Below are 22,160 nucleotides of genomic sequence, written 5' to 3'. Positions count from 1 at the left end.
AGCATTTTTCTGGAGCCCTTAGGTTTGAGTGGTTGCGTGCAGCTCTCGGAGCGGAGGCTCCTGGCCCGGAGGGGCCTTGGAGAAAGCTGAAAGTCACCCTGGGAGAGTGTGGGCTGGGGGATCGAGCCCATCTGTTCGGCTGGGCAGGTGTCAACCGAAGCCCTTGGAGGGTGGTTTTGAGGTTGCTGGGAGAAAGCATCTGCGGGGTTTAGAGCGGTGGCCTTTTCACTACTTGCAGTTCCTTTCTGCGACTCGGCTCTGCTTTCTGGTGTCCAGTGGTTTGGACCAGGTGCTGCGATTCCTCCCGGCTGGCAGGTGGTGACCAACGGGCATGCCTTTCCCCGAAGGAGCCAGGCACCGGGCTGGGCTGCCGGCGGGTCACTGTTTGAGCTGTCCCGGGTTCTTGGAGCCATGGGGTGGACTCCAGATAGACCTGAGCTTGAATCCTGCCTCTGTCTCCCCTATGTGTGTGCTGGAGGAGAGGTGGCAGGGTTTGGAGCCATAGTGGGCCCTGCCCCGGGCACCCCGTCAGGCTGGTGGGAGGCCTTTGGGAGTGCGGGCTGCAGGGGGAAGGTGGGCCTTGCCTGAGGCTTCCCACAAGTTCCGGGGAGTTCTCTGTGGGTTCAGGCCTGCAGCCGCTGTCCTCTTGGCCCTTGGGGTCCGGGCAGCCTCCGCTCGGGGAACATGGCGGTGAGGCTGTCTCCTGGCCGCCTGGGTGTCTGCCTGAGATGTAGTCAGCCTGGGAGGAGCAGCGGCATTGCCGTGCGTTTCTTTTCTCGGAATGTTTATCTCTGCTCAGATTTGGCGGCAGCTCAGTGTGACTTGACTGGCGCTGGCACCGCCAGCCCAGAGAGGGGCTGGGTGGGGGGCAGGCAGTACCTGAGGTTGCACTGCTCAGGGTGGTCGGGGCTGACCTGGGGGCTCAACTGTGGCCCGGGACGGTTGGTGTAGTCCCCTCAAAGGTGCATGGGGGGGTGAGCACAGGACGACTTAGACCCCAGAGGCCCCTCTTGCTCAGTTGTGCTTTGAGAAGATCCTTTTTGTCTGTTCGAAAGAGGACCCTGGTCTGGAGGTGGGCACCAGAGAGTCGTGGGCACCTGGGCCAGCAAACAGCGGCCCTGGGAGAGCAGTGGTCTGTGAGCCGATTTCCCCAGCTTTCGGGGGGGGGGGGGGGGGAGGGGGCTGTCAGCCGAGCCTCTGTCTCCCTTCGTGCCCTTGGGCAGAAAAAACACTAGCTGGGTCTCTGCTGGCCTCTTGCTCTCAGGTGTTTCTCCACCAGCACGTGGCCTCCGCCGCCTTCCCCCATGAGCACACATGTGGACATGCAGGCTGTCCTTGACAGAGCATGTTTTGAGGACATCTGTCCTGGCCTTGGCTTGGGAGCGGGCTCTCTCTCTTCTTTGGGGGTGAGTCTTGGAGCCTCATCCTGGGGGTTGGGGGAGGCACAGGGAGCCTTGCCTGGGTCCAGATCTTTAAGCTCTGGGAGTGTGGGTAACTAGTCCTTTAAACCAGTTTTTTCCTGTTGCTTTTCCTGGGGAAAATAGTGTACGGCTTCTTGTCTAACAGTCTGAGATTGAGAAATACCCTCCATGCCTCTCTGACTCGCTTTCTTCCACTCGGCCTGGTGGTGGCAGAAGTGATTCCTACTGCTCTGGTTCGTCCCAGACTCAGCCGGCGCGGGTGCCTCCACCTGATGAACCAAATGGAGCAAGAGCCACATGTGGGACTGGACTCAAACTGCACCATCCCGGCATGGGACTCTCCAGTTCCCAGGTCCCCATCCCTCATTGTGCTAGAGGCGAGAGGGGTCTTGCCTCGGGCCACACAGCCAGGGAGTGGCCCTCTGGGGCTGGAACCCAGGTATCCTGCTGCCCACTCAGTGCTCTTCCTGGAGGCTGTTGCCGAGTAGACATTTAGTACAGAGGCTCAGGGCCACCTGATGTGGCCTCGAGTTTGGGAAGATCCCTGCTAGGTGTGTCTGTGGGTCGGTCCGTAAGGTCTTGCGTGGTGGCAGCTTGCCTGGATGTCCTTGATGGCTAAGGTATCTGGTGACTTCGTTCCTCCAGTTCCGACTATGTGCCTGTCATGTGCTGGGCCCCAGAGCTCCAGAGAGGGAGACGACCAGATACCTTCTCTTCAGGAACTCACGATTGAGGCAGAGGAGGCATACCTAGACCGCGCTGATGTCATTTAGGGAAACCAGAGCCTGTGCGTGTGTGTTTAGTCTCTCCGTCTCCTTCTCGCTCTCCATCCCTCTTTTTCTTCTTTTCTTGTTTCTTTCTCTTATTCAGAAACCCAGTGTTGATATCAAAGCTCTCTAGTTCTGGTCTGTATTCGACTGTGTGAAAATGTTCCTCTAATTCCTGAAACCTCGCATGAGCTCTGCTGGGTAATCGTTAACTTGCCGCTTTACGATGACTCTAATGAGACATCAGCAGCCATATGGCCGGGTGTTGCAGTCTCTGGGTAGCAGGTTCCCAGGCTGGGACGAGGCTAATTTACGGGTTGGGAATGACAGAACAGTTAATGTCGAGGCCGTCCCAGCCCTTCCCTGGATTCCACCCTGGGGACCTTCCAGACTTTGGGGGCTCCGCTGGGCTCTGCCCAGTCATCCTGTGATCGAGTCCAACCTGGTGATTTCTCCCGCCACCCAGCACCTCCTCCGCCTTGTTCCCTACTCAGTGTCCGCTCCCTCTTCTGATAAGAAGCAGAGACTGGGATTTTGCTTCAAGCCAGGTCCACCTGGAAATTCCAGTTAAGCAGCAATCCAGTTTTAGGACAAATAGTCCACCCTTTGGGCTTAAATCCTTTGAGGACCTGGCCCTGTGGCCATTTTACATTTGGCTCTGGCATTGCCCAGGGTGGTCTCCGGGCAAGGAGGTCACTGTGGGGGCCAGCCAGCCAGACCCTGACTCCTGTGGGAACTAACAAGGCGTGGGTTTGGACTTGGTGATCTCCCCAGGGCCCCTCCTGTCCCTTCCTTGGCTAGGGTTCCTGGGAGCCAGGCTGTGGCTGTAATTGCAGAGGCCTCCATGGTGGGAGCCTCTGTGTTTACTTGGGCCCACGCAGGCCACCAGCTTGGGGAGAGATCTCGGACCCTGTTCTAAAGGTCGGAGACTGCCGGGTTGGAAGGTTGTGGTGGCTTGGGGGTAGGGGACAGAGTCTGGCTGGGAGCTGGTTCTGGGTGAACGTGGCCTAAAGGGATTTGTCCTTAGACAGCAGAGGGGCTGACTCACTCACTCAGTGTTTCAAGTTCCATTTTTCAGCCTGGCCCCGGCCCGCCCCTTCCCTGCACAAATGAAGGCCAGGGGCTGTATAATTGGCTGATGCTGAATTCTTCGGCAGTGATTTTAATGCCTGGTCTGGGTGTGTTACGTAGCTCCTTCTCTATCCCCCTGCCGTCCCTCTGAAGCCCCTTAGAAAGCCCAGGCAGAGAGGGGAGAAGGATTTGCCTCCCCGGGATGCTGGAGGCTGGGGCTGTGGGTCTCTGCTTTTGCCTGTTTTTTTGGGGAGTGGGTAATCTCTTCCTCCTTTTTATAAAAAGTAATGCAGGCTCGTTGAAAATAATCTGAAAAGTTAAAAAGAGGTGTAAAAGCACACCTGTAGTCTATCACCGTATGAAACGTGTCGGGCATCTTTCCTGCTCGTCTTTTTTCTTGTACGTGTTTAAGAAAGTAGCTGATCCTTTATAGATGGACAGAGGGATTGGCATAGATAGGTACGGGTGACCTGGTTGCCCAGCATTTGTCACTTAAGATTTTGTCACAAACTTAGTCCTACACCTTTAAAAACCACAAAGGCTGTATCGTTGTCAGCCGAATGTGCCGGAACTTTCTTTTATCATTCAACTGTTGTTGGACAAACACACACGCAGAGTTTTTGTTTTTCCTTAGAGGGCCACTGAGGCTCGTGCGTAAGGCTTTATGTACTTTTTGTAAGGCTTTATGTACTTTTTGGTTTGTTTCCATAGGAGAGTATTCTGAAAAGGAAAAGGAGTGAATGCGTTTTGAGAAGGGCGAGGTTTTCAAACCAGTCATCCTAAAGGGTAGGCCCGTTGAAAATTAGAGGTTTACTGTGTGCTGGCAGATGAGTATCATTTATTGCTAAATGAAGGATGTGTCTAGAATTCTGATTAAAAAGGAAAGTAGGCACAGGAAGCGCCTGGGGCAGGGGCAGAGGGCCAGGCGGGAGGACAGGCTCTTGGGATGAGGCTGAGCAGAAGTCTGCTGGCAGCAGAAGCGGGAGGTGGCGGGGTGATGCCCCAGGAGTCAGCTTTCTCTGTGACTTCTCCATTTGTCTCCCTGGCAGTTAAGTCCCTGGGCTGGGCCTGCGTGGGCTGTGGCACTGAGGCCGTGGTCCCAGGGGAACCCCAGTTCGCTAACCCAGTGCTGCTGACACACTGAGATGTGACTGTTGCCACAGGAGGAGTGGGAACGAGCCAGCAAACCAGACTGAAACATGTAGCAGGCTCTCCCCCCTGCGGGGGTCCTCAAGTCTGGGGAGGGGCCATGAACTGAGACCCCATAGGTTTCCAGGAGTTCCTTTCAGGAGAACCCTCGGGGACCAGCAGAGCCTGACCCTCTGTTTTGGGGTTTGTCCGGGTGGGTTAGAGCAATGTAGCCTCAGGCCAGTATGCCAGGCTCTTCCCAAAGGGTCTATTTTGAAGTTATTCCAGTTTGAATGTCCTCACTGGGGCTAAATTCTCCTCTTCTGAGGGACACTTTGGGTTTGGGAATCTTCCAGGGGCCATTTGGCACAAGCCCAAGGGTCAGGGGGAGGCTCTGTGAGGGAAGGGGCAGGGTTATGTCAGACCAGCGTGACCAGTGTGGTGTGAGGTCAGGCTCCTTCCTGCACCACCACATGGCTCTGGGAGTCATGGAGGGGGGCCCTGGCAGGCGGTTCCATAATTGCCTGGCCCCATGACAGGGTGCGTTCTAAAAATGTCTTTAAAAATTTCTTCAAAAGTTTCTTCCTGTTTTGCATAATGTCCTTTTGCCTTTGACATCCTGAAACCACAGAGCTGTCGTTGGTGTTTCAGGACACTGCCAGCTTGAAAAAACAGGAAAGGACTCCATGTTCAGGGTGGACCTAGGAACCTGGTCTTTGCATTATAGGAGCTCGGGGGGCTTGACGGTGAGGTGTAGCCTTCAGAGGAGCACTTCAGGAAGCCTAGACAGGGTCCCTGCCTGGCTGAGAATGGGTAGACTTGAGTCTTCACCCCAAATTCAGGAGGGGCCCCAAGGAAGAGGATGAATGGAGACTCATTTGCTCATCCAGTGAACTTTTATTGGTAACTACACTGTACAAAGCACAGGAGATGCACATGGACAAGAGCCGGCCTCCGCTCTTGGGGAGCCCCTCAGCAGTGGACAGACCCTGGCAATATGGTGTCAGAGAGAGGAAGCGTGGGTGCTCCCAGGGCGCTGAGGAGGTGCACCGAGCCAGATGTGTGGTCTGGGCCAGGGCCAGAGGCAAAATGAAGGGCCTCGCTTCTGAACACCGATTTTAGCATCCCTGTCTCTCGGCATGTTTGAACAGTCTCCCTGCTTGGGAAGGGCAGGGGCCTGCTGTAATTTGTCTAGTTGCTGTCACATGGGGAGAATGCCATAGCCGAGATCCCAGCTGTTGCATACACTCCCCAGCAGGGCAGGAGAAGACAGGACGCGGAGGCAGGGTGAAGGGAAGATGATGAAAGAGGGAAGCTGGTGCTGGACAGTGGGAGGCTGAGGATAGCTAGACTGAGGGACCGAAGGAAGGAAGGTGAATGGGAGAGAGAGACAGAAAGAGGGGCTTCATGGTCTGCGGAGGGAGGGCCAAGCCTTGAAGGCCACTGGAGTGAGGATCCCAAGGTCTGGTTCTTCTCTAACCCATTACATCATTTTGGGCAAGTCCCGACTCTGCTGGTCCCTTCTCCTCTCTCTGACGTTTGAGTGGGCTGGACCTGGTGGTCTTAACTCCCTTCCTTCTCTTCCTCCTGGAGTCTGCGTTGCTGTAGGGGGACATCCTGGTCATATCTGCAGCATGAAAGGTCTCTGAAATTCCCTACTCAATTCCCATGTCAGGGCTCTTGCGGTGAGGCTTCTGCTGAGGATATGTCATCTCTGCCTAAGCAGGCATAAAGATTTCAGCAGGTGGATGACCTTTGAAACTGACTCAGCATGTTTCCGCCTGTCACGCTGGCTAGCTGATATGAGAAAGTTGTTATCCTCTCTGTGCCTCAGTGTTCTCCCCTGTAAAATGGAGATAATAATAGTTTCTATCTCATCAACGTTGTGAAATTTAGGTAGTAGCCCTGAAAAGGCCTAGAACAGACCCTGACACAGAAAAAGTTCTGAATATATGTCTATTATTGGTAGTACTAATAGTTATTATTTTTGAAGGTTTTGGCTTTTGCTATGTAGGATTTATTCCTTTTTTTCTTTTAGTTGAAAATACAATGTTACCACATTAAATGTTTTTTAAAAAATGTGATTCTCGTACCTACCATTGTAACAAAATGTGCACCTACCGCTGTAACAAAACTTGCCATTGCTTTCCAAACGCCCACATATTTTACTCTATTGCAATGAGAGTGTGAAACTGTTTTGCATTCTGCTATTTTTGTCCATCGTTGTCTTGGAACTGTCATGTGATTTATAATTATCCTAATTATCTTTTGTAGCTGCTGTCTAAAATTCTTATGGATAATCCCTTAGCATTCAACATTCCAGTTTTCACCGCTGTAGATAATCTTGGACGTTTCTGCTGTATGTAGCTCTTCGCTTTGGTTGGATTATTTCCTTGGGATAAATTCCTGGAGAGGAATTTCTAGGCCAGAGAGTATGGTCATCTTGATGACACTGGTTCACATTGCCTCTTGGCTTTCCAGGAGGGTTGGAATACTCCACAGGCTCTAAATTGTAAATTCCTGCACCAAGGATATTGGCTTTTAAAGAGTGTGGATTCCTAGGGAGAGTCAGATATATCTGGGCTCTCACACTTAGACTCCCAGCCCTTGTGCATGCCCTGCATGTGTGTATGAGAGAGAGAGACAGTTTGCTATGTAGGACACTATGGCTGCTCAGGACCTGGACGGGAAGCTTTTCCTATAAGCCATCGCCTTTGGGCATTTCCTGCTGAGGTTCTGGGTATCCACAAAGGAGCCTTATTGGTGGCTCTTTCAACACCTCAAACACCTTTGCCACAAGATAAGAACCTTTCCTTCTTCCTTTACTTGTGAAGCCAAACCTGTAGAATGAGGGCAGATTCTGGCTTTAAAAGCTTGGCTTAAAAATGGTGTTGATCTAAAACTTTGTGTGTTGGTTGCTGGAAACACTGCACGCAGCCATCCACAGAAACTGTGCTAGGTTTTGATGGGCTAGGCTGGGTACCTGACAATTTAACCCAAGTGGACGAACTCTGATCTGACAGCCCTGATTTGTGGGTTCCAGAAACGGGGCCCAAATGAAGAAATGCTTTTAAATTATATTGAGTGAAAATAAGTTGTTCAATAGTGCAAGGTCTACAAATGTGAATTGCCACTTCTGTCCCTATAGCCACCCCCTAGGCGCATGCCTCTTCTTTAGATAACCAGGTGCCTGCAGACTTGCGTAAATGGTAGAAGGACTTTAGAGCTAGTGATTCCAGTGACCCAGTTTACAAGGCCAGCAGTCAGGGTGCATTCTACTTGTGACAGCTGCTCCCTTCATCTTATAGCCCCTCCATGTGTCCTTTCTTCTGCATTCCACAGCAGTCAGCTGTGACTTAGAGTACTCTCTGGGTCTCTTTGGAATCAGACCAGAGCTGCTGTCCAGCATATCATTCCTGGGGGACCCGGGGCAAGACTTTCTTTTTGTGTGAGATGGGGAGATAATTCTTAGCTCAAACTGTTGATAAGAGGTTTAAATGAGAATGGGGTATGTGGTAATATCAGTACTCTGCCTTTTCATCAGTACCTAACCCATCCCCTTGGGCACAGAAGGTATACGTTCCACACAGGAGGCTGCAGAGTAAACTTTCCTCCAAATGCAGGTTTTTCACCCCCCATGGGGGCAGCCTTAAGAGGAGGAGGGAGAGGTGTGAGGCTGTAATGACAGCTTAGGGATATGGTGTAGCCTGGAGCCAGGGTTTGTTGGAGTCTGTGGCCTGGGTTATATGAAGAGACCTACCCCAGGCCACAGGGAGAAGGCCTCCATCTTGTGAATCCACAGCATGGGCACCTGGAGTGTGTGTTGCCCTGTGTCAGGTGTGCCAGGATTCTGTGGTGATCCACAGCCTTCTCTTCCCCATTGGCCATTGTTTGTCAGTGTCCTGAGGAGTGGCCATTGTAGACTACAGATAGCTGAGAGGTCAGGAGGAGGAGCTGGAAGGAGCATTGGATGTTTGGTGGAGTCTCAGGAGGTGAGAAGGGATGTGATAAAAAAAATGGGGGCTGGACGTAGGTGGGCTCAGCCTGGGGTGCCCAATGGCCTGTGCCCAGTGTGCTAGAAAAACTTAGGCACAGGCCTGTAGATAGCCCGTCATTACTCTACCCAGAGGCTGGTGTTAGGAGCCAGGATGCCAAGCCCTTCAGCCCAGCTCTGGTGCCAACCTACGGAGTGATGTCTGAGAAGTCACATCCTCTCACTGGGCCTCAGTTTACCCATCTGTAAGATGAGATGGGGCTTTGGCTTGCATGCTCTCTGGAGTCTCTTCCTGCCTGGCATCTGATGTAGGCAGGCGCTCCTGCTCAGTATGGCTAAAGGGCATCGCTGCAGGACAGTTGAATGCTGCCCCCACTAGGGCCAGCCGTGTGGAGCTGCGGTGACTGTCAGTGGGCCCTGAGAGCCAGGCTTGAGTCTTACTGGACAAATCCACACCCACTACCCCTTCCAGCAAGTCTAGTTTCTAGGCACAAAATCAAAAGTCAAGGGATGGGTGGGTAAGTTGGTCAGTTTGAAAACTCAATCGGTGGGAGCATTTGTGAATCTAGGGTCCTAGGGTCCAGCAACAGACACGTCAGCCACTCCCACAACAGATAATGCTTGTTCAGCACTTACATGTACCGAGCATGGGGAAGGGACTTCACATGCGTGATTTTTTTATTAACTCTTACAGCAGCTCTTTTTCTTGCCTAATTGCCCTGGTTAGAACCTTTAGCACAATGTTGAATAGATGGAATAAGAGAGGATGTCCTTGTCTTGTTTCTGATCTTAGGGGGAAACATTTTCTTCTGCTATTAAGTGTGATGTTAGCTGTGGGTTTTTGTCAATGCTCTTTATCAGGTGAGGACGTTCCCTTCTGCTCCTAGTGTGTTGCGTGCTTTTATCATGAACAGGTGAAGTGTTTTGTCAAATGTATTTCTGTGTCTATTGAGATAATCATGTTGTTTTTGTCATTTATTGATATGGTGTATTATACATTGATTTTTCACGTATAAATCAATTTTGAATTCCTGGGATAAATCCTCCTTGGTCATGGTGTATAATCCTTTTTATATGCTGCTGGATTCAGCTTACTAGTATTTTGTTGAGGATTATTATTCATAAGAGATTGAGCTGTAGGTTTTTTCCCAGCTTTATTGAGGTATAATTGACAAATAAGTTTATCTGTAGTTTTTTTCTCGTGATGTTTCTGTCTGATTAGGGAAGTGTTCTCTCCTCTTCAGTTTTAGGGAGACTTTGTGAAGGATTTGTATTAATTCGTCTTTAAATATCTGGTAGAATTCACTAGTGAGGCCCTAGGGGCCTGGACTTTTTGATTGCTAATTCAATGGTTTTATTTGTTAAGGTGTGTTCTGATTTTGTGTTTATTCTCGTGTCAGTGTTGGTAGTTTGTATCTCCCAGAACTTGTCCGCTTCACCGAAGTCATCAAATTTGCCGGCATACGGTTGTTCCCAGGATCCCCTTATAATCCTTTTTGTTTCTGTAACGTTGGTTGGGATATACCCTCCTTTGTTCTTGATGTTGGTAATTTGAGTCTTCTCCCCTTTTTTTTTTCTTGGTTAGTCTAGCCGAAAGTATGTCATCTTTGTTGATCTTTTCAAAGAACCAACTTTTGGTTCGTTGATTTTCTCTTCTCTATTTCATTAATTTCTGCTCTAATCTCTAGTATTTTCTTCCTTCTGCTTTTTCTAGGTTTAGTTTGCTCTTCTTTTTCCCCTGTCTTATGGTGGAAAGTTAGGTTGTTGATTGAGATCTAAAGATCGTAGACTATTAGCGTTTTGCTGGATGCTGCGTAATTGCCCTCCAGTTTAGGCTATCAGCAGTTGTATGAGAAGTGCCTGTTTCCTGCATCCATGCCCACAACGTTTTTATGTTTGCCAATATGATGGGCAAATGTGGGGGCTTGTTTTAATTTGTTTCTGTGATTACTGATGATGTTGAGCAAACTTTCATGTGTCTGTTGGCCATTTGTATTTCTTCTTACTTGTTCGTGTTTTTACCCTCTTTTCTATTAGTTTTCAAAATATGTTTGTAGGAGCTTTTAATACTACGGATATTACTTCTTTATTATGTATTGTTTGCAAATATGCTCTCCATCTGTCACTTCTCTTTTAATGTTATCTCTGGTCTCTCCACGTGGAAGTTTGGCCTTTTTATGTATTTAAGTCTGTCTTTCCCTTTGTGACGTCCGGTTCTGTTTGCACTTAGGAAGGTCTTGATCATCCAAAGATTATAAATCTTTTCTTTTGTATTCTCTTCCAAACTGGTTCTTTACCATTTTTAGTACTTGTCCCTGATGTAAAGGTGAACAGAATACTTGTTCAACCCTCGTGTGTTGCAAGAAGCCTGTATCATCCCCAAAGGACCCTTTGAGGTCCCAGACTCTTCCTCCAAATCTATCAGTGATGCTGGTGGATCAGAGTAGAAACGTGAAATTTTAGCCACTTGTGATCATAAGGCTGTAATAATCTGCAGGCTTTGAAGTTCTGGGGAGTCAGGGGAGAAGGCAAAGTAATATGTATTGAACATCTGTTAGTGCCAAGCGCTGTGATAAGTGTGTAAATGCGTTATCACATTTACCACCTGAAAAGAATGCGTTATTATCCTCACCCCTTAGAGGAGGAAATTGGAGCTGGCTGCATTTAAAGTGGCCCTGATACCAGAGAGGTATTGCCGTGAGTGCTCGGCTGGCTGACTGTCCAGGTGGCCTATAAGGCAGAAGGCTCTCCACAGTCCAAGATCTGGTTCTAGATGGAGAGAGGATGTACTTATTACCAGCATTGCTGGTCCAGAAATTCAGTCAGGCCTCCAGAACTGATTAGAAGGGCAGCTGACTCAGTAACAAAACTCCCATGAGACTTGTTTACATGTTGGAATGCTAAATTGCTGCTTTACGGGGAAGATTAGAACTGTTGTCGAGTGGCTTAGAATTCTCTGGCTGTAGGCACCCCTACAGGGGAAGCCGCAGTGTAGTTAGGCGGCTCGAGAGTCAGAAGTCAGAGCAGGGAAGTGAGTTGTACTCTCATGTCGGATGGTGTCAGGCTATCATGGCTGATGGATCTGTCCCCACAGAGTTGCAGACCTCTCTCAGGGACCTTGGTCTGGTCCAGAGGTCAGGGCTCCTTTCTCCCCTGTACTGCCGTGGAAGGGCACGTCCAGCTCCATTCTCCACCACTCCCCAATTTATTTTCTTCTGTGCTTTCTTCCTTCTTTCCTTCCTGTCTGTCCAGCCATCAAATGTTATTTCCTGGCCCATAATCATCATAGACTCTCTTGCCTTATTTATTTCCTCTGTCCTGTCTTCGCTCACACTCCATTTCCCAACCCCACCATGGGCAACCATTCTAATGTGCTTAATACGTGTCTGTTTTTGCTCTTGCCAAGTGGGAGCCGTTGCTTGATGTATGTGCATTTTTAAAGTAAAAAATATTTTTTTAGATTAACATACAGTAAAATTGGCCTTTGCGTGTGTATTTCTATAAATTTTAACAAATGTGTCTATTTGTATAACCACTTCCACAATCAGAATACGGAACAGTTCCAGACCAAAATAATTCCCCTTGTAGTCCCCTTCTCCTCCCACCCATGACCCTGGTCAACCACTGATCTGTTCTCCATATTGTTTTGTCTTTTTAACAGTGTCAAATAGGTGGATCGTAAAGTATATGTACATGTGTTTTTAACTTCGGTAAATGGTATTATTTTATAGCTCATTCTAATTTTTTTCACCCAACTCTGTTTTTGTTTTCTTTTAATTTTTAAAATGTTTGACATAACTTCAAACTTATAGGAGAGTGGCTAGAATTATACAAAGTGATATCCTCTGGATTCCCCTAAATTCCCCAAATGTTAAAATTTTACTGTATTTGGTTTTCTTTTCTCTCTCTCTTTCCATATATGTGTGTGTGTGATATATTCTGAACCAGAGCCCTTTTACTCCTAAATATTCAATATGTATTTCCTAAAATTATTATAGGGGCTGGAGATCTGACTCCGTCATTCCTTCTATGTTTATTAGTTGGCATTTTCCTGTAAGGGAGGGCTTTCCCTTCTGCCCTATTAATTTGTATGTCAATGCAGACTTAGGGATTCTTACTTTATTCAATAGTTCATAATTCTTTCTTTAGCACTATTTATTTTTGATGCTCAGACTGTCCCACATTTGGCCAATGAGCTCCCCTTCCTGTGTCCTTTTTGACGTGGCCCATCATTCTTTGAGCACTTCCTTCTTTTTAGGCGCAGCAAGATGTTCCAGGCTCCTCTTCCTCTTTCCTTGACTCTGCCCTGGCATGGCCACTTCTCTCTTTAGTAGAGATTGGTATTTAGAAACCAAGAACTGGACTCCAGGTGCTCACTGTTGTTTATAAGTTGCTCTGTGTACATCCAGTGCCCATGGTGTTCGTCTATTTTCTCTCTCCCTTAACAATAGTCTCCCACGCTGTCTTCACAGCTACGCCGGGAGGACCAGCCTTCCCCGTGTCCTTTATGGACCTGTGTGTGTGTGCTTATGTTGATGGGGGAGTGCCAGATACTGCTCCCGAATGGCCGTGCCCATTCACCTTCAGCAGCAGAGCGTGAGTGGCTCTGTACCTCCTCAAATCCTTGGCATTAACCTGCTTCCTGCTTTTTGCCAAACAAATAGATGCACTGGGGTAGCTCTTGTTTGAACTTGCTTTCTCTGATTACAGATGAGCTTGAGCATCTCTTCATATGCCTGATGGCCTTTGTGATTCTTCCTTGGTAAATTGCTTCTTCATAATAAGGCTTCAGCTGTTTTTTCACTGGGATTCTTATATTTTTGTTGATGGTCTGCAGGATTTCACTATACGTCCTTGATACTAACTAATGCTGGTCTCGGCTACCGCGGATACCTTCTCTGAATCTGTCATCTGTCTGTTCACTTTGCCCGTGCTATCTTTTGTTTGAACTTCAGACTCTTTTTCCTTTGCTTTGTGTAGTCTCTCAGCAGTACTCTTTTCTTTCTGTGACTGTGTTTGTACCCTTTGCTCCTCCCTATCTGAGGTGTGCTGGTATAGCTGAACTCGGCTGCTTCTCCTCAGCAGTCTTTCTCTAGGACTCCTTGGCCTGTAGTGAATTCTGTTAAGAATGACTTTGCCTCTTGGAGTGTAAGGCCCACAGGCAAGTGCTAGGCATATATTTAGTCAGCAAATATGTGTTGTAGGCCTACTGTGTGTTAGGCACTGTGCTAACACTGACAAGGTTCAGAGGTTATGAAATTTCTGTGGCTCTTCAGAGGTGGAGCAGGGATTTGAACCCTGACCTGTAACCCTTCCTACTGTACTACTACCCTTAGACATTGCGTTTGGTTCCTATAGAACTTTGTGTCAGATTTCTACATCTTTTCTAACAAATGACATAAGAAGGTGCAGAGTAAAGGGTCCCCCCGCCCCCAGCATCCTGAGGAGGGGGAAGTAATCAGAGAGGACTGGAGGTAAATGTGGCTCCTGCCATCCTGGGCCTGGAGTTCTCAAGAGGCAGGCTCTGAGCTCCCTGCTGGTGACTGACTCCAGGCTGGCAGTGGAGGACACAGAGGAGGCAGGGAGGCTGCCCCAGCCTGCATGGGAAAGTCTTAAAATAGCATACCAGGCTGGGGCCAGCCCCGTGGCCGAATGGTTACGTTCGTGTGCTCTGCTTCACTTAGCGGCCCAGGTTTTGCCAGTCTGGGTCCTGGGCGTGGACATGGCACTGCTCATTAAGCCATGCTGAGGTGGCATCCCACATGCCACAACCAGAAGGACCCACAACTAGAATACATGACTATGTACTGGGGGGCTTTGGGGACAAGAAGAAAAAAAGAAGATTGGCAACAAATGTTAGTTCAGGGCCAATCTTTAAAAAAAATAAAGAAGAAAACCAGGCTTGTATTCTCTTTTCTGAGAAGCTCAAAGCCATCCCTTCCAGAAGTGTTCCAGTTCTAACAGGACGAGATGCAGCAAGATCTTCCTGGGGCTAACGCAGAATTTCCAGGCGAGTTGGCCTCCCAAGCTTTTCCTGGTGGTGCTAACTGTGGGCAAGGCGGTTTCCACAAATTCCAGCGGAGGGAGGGAAGGAAGCCAGTGTGGAGAAGAGCTGGGGAGGAGGAAATCCGCCTTTGGGCCAGGACCAAGCAAAGCAGAAATTCCTCCTGGGACGGTTTTCCCCCAGAGGACAAACACTGGGAAGCCTGTTTAGTGAGCTGTAAAAGCCTGTGGTCCCCGGCGTGGCGTCCTGACCCCAGGGCCTTGCATCTCTGCGGTTTCACTGCTAGTGGAAACCTTCTCCTCAGGTCAGCCTGGGACAGAAGTGTACTGTCTTGCCCCCAGTTCTGGGGTCTCCCAGAGGTCTCCCCCTGTTCTCTCCTTGCTTCTACTGCCCCACTAAATTTGGGAGCCGTGACCACATGTGGTTTAGAAGTACGCTTGAGAAGGGGTTTAATCAGTGATGTCAAGTAAGACCCACTTGTATGCCACCTTGGATCAGTCGGTGGCTCCCTGGACCCCAAGGTTGAGAAGGATTCTGAGACAGACGCCCCAGGGACACAGCAGGGAGAGTAGAGGGGCCTGGGTGCTGCGATTTGCTGTCCCCTGTGTGGATGCATCCATGAACATCAGAACCCTAAAGGATTCATAAGGGGAAGATAAGGATGGCGTTTTTGCCAATCCAGGGGTGTCCTTGAGGAAGTCTGTCCATCTCCCTGGCCTTCAGTTTCCCTCGTGTGTAACCCTGCGGCTGAAACATGATTCTCAAGGTCCCTCCGGCCCTAATATGTAGGATTCTTCAGGGTTCTGGTTCGATGTGGATCCTGCCCCTTTGAGATGGTTGAATCTGACCTTGGCTCTGCTCCCTTAGGTTTAGGGCTTGGTACCCTTGGTGAGAGGATCCTGGACTGAGGACCACCCAAAGCTTTTCTGACGATCTCACAACCCATATCTGGCTTTGAGCTTTGGGGTTATTCTCTCCAAGAATAAGTGGTATTTGGTGAAGAGCCTGTTTGATGTGGCAGCGTGAGGTTTAGATGAGGAAATGCAACATTTTCATCAGGACGCTGGGCCGTCCATGGCCTCCAAGTCTCAAATTATAGGCCTAGAGCCTCGAGGAAACTTATTTTAAAATTGAGGGTGAAAATGTGTCTGTAAATCATGAATCAGGAGCTATGCTGGAAGCAAGAGGCATCTTTGGAGTCCAGAAAGGAGAGTGGTTTTGCCCTTGGTCACCTTGGCTGTAGGTGTGTCATTGGGACAACACTCTAGATTCTCGAGCATCAAAAACAAGATGGTTTCCTGCTCTGTCGGCTCAGCTTCTTAACTCATAGTTGAACAAGTGCTGGGTGGGTCAACCCACATTCGTGGATCCCGTCCTGCCAGAAGCCGTCCCAGGTACAGGAAGGAGTGGGCCACACCCTTGGCCCTCAAGGCAATGAGGGTCTCACAGAGGAAGCAGGTGGACAGACTGGCGCCCTCACCCTAAGGGCCCGAGTGTAGGCTTGGAGAGGTGGTGACAGCCGTCCGTGAAGGGTGCCGTGGGCATTGGCAGCAGCGACTGACTGGCCCGAGGGACTCTGGGGGAGCGTTGAAGTTCCAAGCTTGAACTTTGAAGGATTGTTACCTTACCTACTTCACAAAGTTTTGAGGTAACTCATGAGAATATGCCCCATAAAAAGGACCGATATAAATAAATTAAAACACGGAAAAGAGAAAATGTAACTTAAGAAGTTAAGACTGGGGAAGAGTTGAAAGTAGATATTCAGACCGTGGGGCCCTTCACAGTTATTACATCCGTCTCTTTGCGAAAGCCAAAAGTGAAACATGTTCTGCCACGTGATGGACGTCATCAGAGGGCAGAAATACACTGGAGTTCCTGAGAGTAAGTTGTTTTTCTTGGTACCTCACCCTTAAAGAGCTTCATGGGGGTGGGAAGGAGGTGGTGGTTAGTGAGTGGACCTGTAAACCAGTGTTTCTCAAAATACAGCCCAGGGACCCACATCAAAGTCACCTAGAGCACTTGTGAAAATGCAGAGTCGTTGCCCCAGCCCCAGACTTACTGAATCAGAAGCTCTGATGAGCAGGGCCCAGGAATCTGCAGTTTGACCTGCTTCCCCAGGTGATTCTTCTTGCACTCCACAGTTTGAAAGTCTCTGCGGTAGATGGAAACCTCACTGGCACTTGAAAAGCCAGTGCCCTAGCTGGTGAGAGCGCCTGCCTGGCCTTTGGTCGATGGTTGAGTGGGATTTAACGAGGGAGAGAGCAGGGCACAAGAAAAGGCAGAGCCACTGAGGTGGATGGTTCACTGCTGGGCAGGTCATTTTCTGGTCATGTTTGGAAGACCTACAAAGTGTGGCAGTTCGGGCCCAGGGCAGAGCTGCTTCTGAGCACAGAGGTGGATAGAGGAGTGCTTGGCCCACTGTGCCTGGTTGGTCCAGCCTCCCTGTGGCCCCGGGACTCTGCTCTGCACACCTCCTCCGGCAGGCTCCTTTATTTTTTGAGCAAATACTTTGTTTTTCTCTAGGCCCCCAAATGCAGGGTTCTGAGACCACAAATGAGCTCTGCTTCCTGTTGAAAGAGCATTTCTCTCCCCGGGCTTTACTGGTGGCTTGGATGGTGAGTTGGCAGAAAGATCAGAGGGTGTTGAAATTGCGTTCTGTGTGCAGTGTGCCTGAGACATATCAAGTCAACCTTAGGAGTAGATTATTCCTGTTTTCTGGTCTCTGAGTTGTATGTTTTGAAAACTTTTTTCTGAAAGACACTTCCTTGTTGGGAAAGGGACGAAGGAGGGGTCACGTGTCTTGTCCTTGGGTTATGTTTTAAAATAGTTCTTGTTCGATTTTAAAGATATACCCAAAGGTATAAAGAAAAATACCGTGAACATCTGGTTTAAGAAGTAAGTCATTTCTGGTACCTTAGAAGCCGTCATGAGTTAGATCTTAAAACTCAATGAGAAATAGATAACCTGAGACTTGAGGAATCCCTTCTGGTGGCTCTCTGTCCCAGGGTCTTCCATCACATTTCCTTGAGGTTTATTGAAATCCTCTGTGTTGCTTGCATCAGTGGCAGGGAAGCAGGGAGAAGAGCTGTGCGCCATCCACTCGGCTTAGATTTGCTCACGTGCTCTGTGCCTGGGGCAGCCGGCGGATACTCAGGACTGAGTGATGAGCTCCTGGAGAGGAGCTGAGGGGCCCCGTTGAGGCAGCTGCTTCTCTGCAGAGCTTCCCTTGATGCTCTTCTCTGGCCCGGAGTTGACTCGGCTTCCTTTCTGCCGTTTCCGCCGTTCTCACCTCTGCACACTCACTGTCGTTTACTTTGCTGGCCTCCTTCCTCACCAAGGACAGAGACCTCCTCTTACCCCGCTGTGCACACCTGGCACCAGCTGGCACGTGGTGTCTGATAACTGGCTGCATGTTTGAATGGATGTGGTGCTGGGAGGACTTCAGGGAGGTGGAGGAAGAGGAAGAACCAACCTAGGGTGGTCCCAGAAGCCTTCCTGGGAGAGGTGATGTTTGAGCCGAGGCCAGGCAGCTGCTGGATTGGTGATTACGAAGTCCTTGGCCAACTGGAAAGAGCTTCTCCTCCCTGAAGGACTGGAGAGAAGGTTTGGGAAGAGCCCTGTGCGGTTGGTGGTGTTTTGCATTTCTAGTCTAAGGGGCCACAAGGGCACCGTGCGTTCATGGGACCCACTGCAAGCAGCTGTCATTCCCAAGCCTGGGGATTTCGTAGCGCCTGGCTCAGCTTCCAATGCATATCTGGCCTTTGGAAGATGGGGACACAGGAAAACGGCCCAGCCACGTGAGCCTGTGGAACAACACTGTAGTTTAGGGGGAGATAGTTTGAGGACAGTCCGTGGCCCCCGTGCAATGGATGGCAGGACTGATATCTGGGCAAGGAACACAGCATCCCAACTGGTAGATCCACGAAGCTCTGGGCACCCCCTAGTCCCGCAAGTCTCAAATGTTTGAATTTCATTGCCCAGGAAAGTTTCAAAAGAAACTCAGGGGCCTGGCCCATGGCTGCCAAATAAGGATTTTCAAGGAATTGAACTTAAAAAATTAATCCAGAATCAATCTCCACCGTGATCATTTCATAAAAAAAGGACATTTTCACCTTTAAAGAGGAGGAAGCACTTAATCTTGGAAGAAGGACATTCTGATACGTTGATTACATTCGGCTCAGTGAAGAACATTGTGCATTGTCTACTTTTACCATCTTGTCCCAGGCTGGCGAGACCTTGTCACAGCCCAGCATCAGGCCCAGGGTCATGTCTTAAGCACTGGCCCTTCACTTGGGAAGCCGTGACTAGATGTTCCAGCCTGTTTTGCTGAGGCTGGAGGACGGAACCAGTGGTTCAGCCCTCAGGAAGGCGCAGCAGGGAGTCCGTGCTGGGTTGGCGCTAGATTAGCAGGGCCGCTATGCAGGGGAATGTGTGTGTTTGGGTTTGCCATGCCGGGCAGTGGAGCAGTGGAATTTGTCTGAGTTGAGCTCACACATTGAAGTTATTGAGTGACTTACACGCAAGGCCGTGACCTGGACTCCCAGCCGAGAGGCCCACGTGGCGGGGCTTTAGCTGGGGGAGCCGAGGACAGGCTCACATCTGCTCCTCTGCTTACGTAACCCTGCTTCCCAGCTCCCAGAGCCAAGAAAACACACAAGGCCAGCCCAGCGGGGCCGAGGGCCTGTGGTAGCACACGCCATGCGCTGCACAGCAAGGGAGCCCTGGCTCGGCCTGAGGACTGTCATGAAGCCCTCAGCCCTCTGCTTCCTCCCCTTGCCTCTCCCTGAGGCCCCGGCTAGTGGCTCTGAGACCTGGTAGCAGGCTTGTGTGGTTCTGGGCACAGCTGGTCCCTGCCCTCCCAGAGTCCTAGCTCATTGGACTTTCTCACTGTGACAGAGCCAGGCGTGCAGCAGGGGATGGTCCCTTCAGTGTGGCAGGAGATGTGCAGGGCATTCGGGAGGCTCCTGGCTAGCACTGGACCCAAGAAGGCATTTGACTCCAGGTCTGGAGCTGCCACTGATGGCCAAGTGCTGTCCAATCCCAGAGGGGTGAGCTAGCTGCAGGTTTCTCAGCTGTGGAGGCTTCACAGAGAGAAGGTGCAGAAAGAATTGCCAGACTGGGCAAGGCGGGTAGGTTTGGGGGTCAGGGTACTCTGGATGGGTTGGAGACGTGACAAGGGTTGTGAGAGGGGTGTAGAGGAGCAGGAGAGTGAGAACAGGCTGCTCAGTGATGAAGCTCTCCAGGGAACACTGGAGGAGCACGTCTCTTGGCTAGCCTTGAAGCAGGTTCGAGGCTCAGCCAGGTTCACCTAGGTTCTGCCACATGCTCAGCAGGACCTCCTTGAAGTCCAGAACTGTCCTGTCCATCTCATCACCTCCTCTCCACCCCCTCGAGCTCCCTGGACCTGGCACACAGCTTGGCACACAGTAGGTGCCCAGAAAGTATTGATTGAAACAAATTGAAAGTGGCCTTGACACATACACAGGAAAAATTTGTATTAAACAAACACTTCAGAAAAGACTTGCCTTTGGCATTTGAGTAGGCTCCCATGGATTGTCATTTGCTGTTGACGCCTCCCATGTGTGAGTGAGTGTGTGTGTGTGCTGGGGTTGGGGGAGGGGGCGGGGGAACAGAAGATGGACCACCCCAGTTATGAGCTCCTGTAATTGGGTGGACAGTGGTGTCAGTTGCTGAGGGACTCTAGAGGGAAAGCTGGTTTGGCCGTAGGTGGTGGTGGTGGAGGGGCTGAGTAACAGTTCACTGGCAGGTTGGGGTCCAGTCCCTGTAATTGACAAATGGGAAACCAGCATCCTCAGAGCCTACTTGCCCAGAGGTCGTCAACAAGTCGCTGGTGGAGCTGAACCAGGGCTCAGGCATCCTTTCTCCTGTTTAGACCACCTTTCTGGAACTCCTGAAGGGGCAAAACAAAGATGCTTTCCAGCCCGCAGGTGTCTCCTCCGGGCGGGGGGGCAGCTGGGCACACCGAGTGTGAATTCCTGTCTTCCGGGTTGGTTTCAGAAAGTGTGAGCAGGTTGGTAGGGGGACAGTCCAGATGCCTCTTGGGTTCCCGAAAATGGAGTTATGTTTAGCAGCATCTTCAGAACCAAGGGTAGGGTGGGGCTGGGGGGCTGCAGATGTTGTGGGGCCCTCTGAAGTGAGAAGAGCCCAAGGACAGACAGGTCTGTTGAGTTTTTCATGCCTGCACTGTGCAGCAGGGCCTCCTCGAAGCTTTTCCCAGGGTTGGGGAGTCGAACAGCCCAGGCCTGGTGGGCCCTGTGGGGACGGGCGACCTCCATGAAAGCCCTAGGGCTTGTGAGGATGGCTGGTCCGGCTCCCCGTTGTCCACCTTGCCCAATAAGAATCACGTGGGCTCCTGGTTACTCCCCAGGTCCTGCCTAAGATCTGCCCGGGCACACTCTCTGGGGGAGGGGCCTGAGATTCCATGTTTTTACAGTTGCCTCAGGAGATCCTGATGATAGATTGGGGAAAAACTGCTTTAGGGTGACCCTTTACTTAGTCCTGGAGCACAGCACCTACTGACCTGAGGGCCCCTGGGAGGTTGGAGCTGGGTCAGCAGGCAGTCATGTCAGGGACTGATCTGTGAGGCCTTGTCCCTCCAGGGAGGGGCCAGAGCTTTTGGAGCCCTCGGGATCCCACTTCTGTCCCAGGCTCTGTGCTAATGAGGAGAGCAGGTAAAGCAGATCGGGGCTTTGATTTTAAGATTCTGGCCTGGCTCCCAGGGCGGAAGTGCCTGATAGAGGAAAGAGGGAAGGGCATTTCCGGCAAACGGAAGCATGTGGACATGGGCCTGGTTTACAGGGGTGGGGGCAGATAGAACAGAGCCTAGTTGCCATGCTTGGAGGTTTGGCCTTACCTTGTCGAAGGCCGCACAGCCTTAGAGCCATCAGAGGTTTTTAGCAGGAAAGTAATGGGATCAGAGCTGTGTCTCAGAAGAAAATAAGCAAATGGGACCAGGTCCCAGATGACGGACCTGGGTCAGCATCAGAGGGAGGGGGAAGGTGTGAGGAGTCCTGGTGGGATCAGAGAGGGGAGATGGGGAGGAGATGGCAACTCCGCCTGCTGACAGGTGTCATAGCTTCCTTTTCTCGGGCTGTCTCATTTCAGGAGGGCGGTGATCTCTGGGGACAGGGGTGCTTGCTGAGCCACATATAATCGATAAACAGGGCACAGAGGGCTGCACACTGGGCCTCAGTTCTTGCCCGCCTGTTTCAGGTGAACTTGCTCTGAGTTTGTGGTCAGCATTCTCACCTCTGTTCTCTGGGTTCCTTCCTTTCTTCTTCTTCTTTTTTTTTTTTTGAGGAAGATTAGCCCTGAGCTAACATCTGCCACCAATCCTCCTCTTTTTGCTGAGGAATATTGACCCTGAGCTAACATCTGTGCCCATGTTCCTCCACTTTGTATGTGTGACGCCTGCCACAGCATGGCGTGACAAGCAGTGCGTAGGTCCACACCCGGGATCCAAACCGGCGGACCCTGGGCTGCCAAGCAGCATGTGCAGATTTAAGTGCTGCACCCTTGGGCTGGTCCCGTTCCTTTCTTTCTTCTCGTGGCTGGTTTGCTTCACGGGTGAAGCTGGCTACATTAGAGTAACAGTTCCCAAAGTGTGCTCCCTGATAAAATGGTTCTGTGGCCAAACAAATTTGGAAAATAGTGGTTAAATAAAGTGAAGGGGGTTTCCTGACGTACAGCTTCTCAGCCCCTTCCTGTACGTCATGATTTTCCAGAAACAGGATTTAGTATGCAGAATTCCCACC

General features: G+C 50.4%; 1 protein-coding gene across 1 annotated transcript in view; it reads left to right on the top strand.

Moving 5' to 3' along the window:
• Positions 1 to 22,160, top strand: part of B4GALT1 (beta-1,4-galactosyltransferase 1) — a 47,916-nt gene that overhangs the window by 2,648 nt on the left and 23,108 nt on the right. The window lies entirely within an intron of this gene.

Source organism: Equus quagga, chromosome 6, assembly GCF_021613505.1.
Source record: "Equus quagga isolate Etosha38 chromosome 6, UCLA_HA_Equagga_1.0, whole genome shotgun sequence".
Lineage (NCBI taxonomy): Eukaryota > Metazoa > Chordata > Mammalia > Perissodactyla > Equidae > Equus > Equus quagga.
The sequence above is the reverse complement of the archived record's forward strand: the minus strand, read 5'-3'. Positions and strand labels throughout refer to the sequence as shown.